The sequence below is a fragment of the Wyeomyia smithii genome, chromosome 2 (genome assembly GCF_029784165.1).
Source record: "Wyeomyia smithii strain HCP4-BCI-WySm-NY-G18 chromosome 2, ASM2978416v1, whole genome shotgun sequence".
Taxonomy (NCBI): Eukaryota; Metazoa; Arthropoda; class Insecta; order Diptera; family Culicidae; genus Wyeomyia; species Wyeomyia smithii.
The window spans coordinates 153,845,721-153,848,406 of NC_073695.1; the positions used below are offsets into that span (position 1 = coordinate 153,845,721).

Here is a 2,686-nt window from a genome sequence, read left to right on the forward strand (position 1 = left end):
CGGTTCGGTACGGGGTGGTTGCGATGGCAGTTTAAATTCTTCGTTTCGCTCTCGCGAAGTGGGTAAAGCCGCTGCCTGCGACTGGAGTGCTGGTTTGCTTGCGTTGATCTCGACAGTGCTTACTGTTTGCTGTGAAAAGACGGTTGTATTGCTCGGTCCTGCCAGGTTGCTGTTAACCTTAGACTTGGCAAGCTTTGGTTTGCTCGTCAACGTACGGAGCTGTTTCGGTTTGGTTTGCTTCACGATGTTTGCATATGACTGATCAGAGTCAAGCTTCTGGACCTGTAGTTTTTTGTTCTGGACACAGAATATTCCGCTGTGAACGAAGTCATTGCAGTGCCTGCATGGAAATCTTTCAATGTCGGAGAAAAAAATCTAAAGTAATATTTCTCGGTTTTCACAAGCAGTCTGACTATTCCGAATGAGAATTTGTATAGGTGCGACCAGGCTTTAAATTCTATTTTTTCGTTCAACGTGGTATATACCTCAACTGTTAAAGTTGGGGGGTAAACAATTATTTCCGTCATTATAAGATAATCTAGTAATAAAAATGTTGATGCCTATACAGTCAGCGTTTTTAACGTGGGGTATACGTACCTTGTAAAAAAAACCGCCACAACCGCAAATTTGACGTTGAACAACATAAAGATGTTTGTAACATGGCTTGCATTATTGCATTCGAGAACGATTACAAAAGATGGGTTCAATAATTATGATGGACTATCTTGTATTAACATGTTTATGTCTATAATTATAACCCATCATTTTGGGTGTCTTCCAGAAACCGAAAATCACCATTTTGAATTTGGCGCCTGGTATTCGGTATTCGGTATTGCGGAAACCGGATATCACCATCTTGGATTTTAAAATGGCATCTGGATTTGATTTCCAATCTCTGGGTATCATATCGATTCCGGAATGATTATTTTTGGCTGTTTTCCAGCATCCTAACGTTGCAATTTCAGATTTCAAAATAGCGTCTGTAGTCATTTTTTAGCTTCTGTGCAACACCAATATTGGGTGGTATTTAGTAGTTTCCAGTAGCCGGAAATCGCCATCTCGAGTTACAAAAAGGCGTCTGGATTCGTTCTCCGGTCTCCGGTCTCCGGTCTCCGGGCATCATTTTGACTACGAAATAAATATTTTTGTCCTTTTTCCCACAACCGGAAGTTGCCACTTCGGATTGAAAAATGGCGTCAGGTGTCAATTTTTAGACTAGGTACATCATCTCGATTTTGAAAGTTCGTGTGCAAATTTTTATTGATTTGCAGATATTCACAGACTTCCATAGTTTTCCGCAGATTTTTGTCCGAGTCTCCTTACATTTGCGCAGTTTTTCTCAAAATGTGTGCAGATTTTTACAGACTTTTACCAGCGCGAGCGGAATTTTTTCGAATCACGAATAGATTTCTTTCAGATTTCAAGCAGATTTTTCCGGTTTTTCGAGCAGTCGCAGACATTTTTCAAAAACATCTGGCATCTCTGCTTGTTCATTTTCTGTCATTCTGCATGATTTATGTGACCAACATAACATCTACGTGAAAATCACATGTATGTCATGGTTTATCATGTATTATCTACGTGAACTTGACAAGGTCCAACATGATGTATCGCGTGAATTCTCTGTGTGAAAATTGTTTGTCTGATTCAGTGTCAGAACATAAACAGAATTTATCGACGGTTTGCAAATAAGTGACTTTTGGGAAAATCTAAATAATATTCAGTCTTTAGCTTACAGGTTTCACACCGCTTTAGTTCGGTGGTGGAGGAGTTACCTGAACACAAGCAGCTTGAGCGGATAGTAGTAACCATCGCCGATGAATGTCGTAATATTTATCAGTTTTGATGTCGTTTTATTCATTTACGAATTGACGAATTTGACGAGATTTATTACGCAATATATTTCGATAATGTCTGATAACCATTTCTGATGTATTAAAAATTATAGAAATAAATGAAAAATATACGTTGCATAAAACGAGATAGCTATCGGATACTCAAATACTTTTCTCTTTACTAGTAAATGAATTCTACGTGAATTTCACATGAAGTGCATATGTCTACTGCACAAGATTCATAGGATAAATCATCTCACCAGTTCATGATGAACTCAAATGACAATCACGTAAAATCTACGTGAAAATGACAATGGAAAATATTCACATAAGTTTTCCGGTAATCATAACGTGAAAAATATTTTGAGTGCGTTTGAGTGTACCAGATTCCCTACTTTTGGGTACTCAGTATACTATCACGTTGAGTAAAAAGAACTTAGTTTTGGTTTGAAATTACTTATTTTTGTAGAAATATGACATTACAAGCTACTTACTTTGGGTGGAGTTTACCTGGGAGGGAGATACGGATACGAAGCTGTGTGAGTGTCAAAATGAACCAGAATGAGTTGTCATTGACTGTCAATTTGGACCAAGGAAAAAGCATTTTTTGCGATGAGTATTGTTATAACTGAAAGGTATCGCGTGGCTCGAAAAAATATTCATCGCAAACAGTTTTTGTATTCATTGTCGTTTTACAAAATATTTTGGTTTGTTTTTATGTGTTTTTATGTAATAATTATAATAATCATAAGCTTTAAGCAGTGGTGGGCACCGCTAACCGAAAATTTAGCGACGCTAATCGCTAAGTCGCTAACCGGAAAATTTAGCTCGATAATCGCTAAACGCTAAAC

The 2,686-nt window shown here is 37.8% G+C and overlaps 1 long non-coding RNA gene across 1 annotated transcript; it reads left to right on the plus strand.

Annotated features, from left to right (window-relative positions):
• Window positions 1–1,543: 1,543 nt before the first annotated feature.
• On the plus strand, window positions 1,544–2,002 carry LOC129725663 (uncharacterized). Its single transcript, XR_008728136.1, has 2 exons — window positions 1,544–1,680; window positions 1,732–2,002. It is a non-coding gene; the product is annotated as an uncharacterized LOC129725663 (long non-coding RNA).
• Window positions 2,003–2,686: the final 684 nt, after the last annotated feature.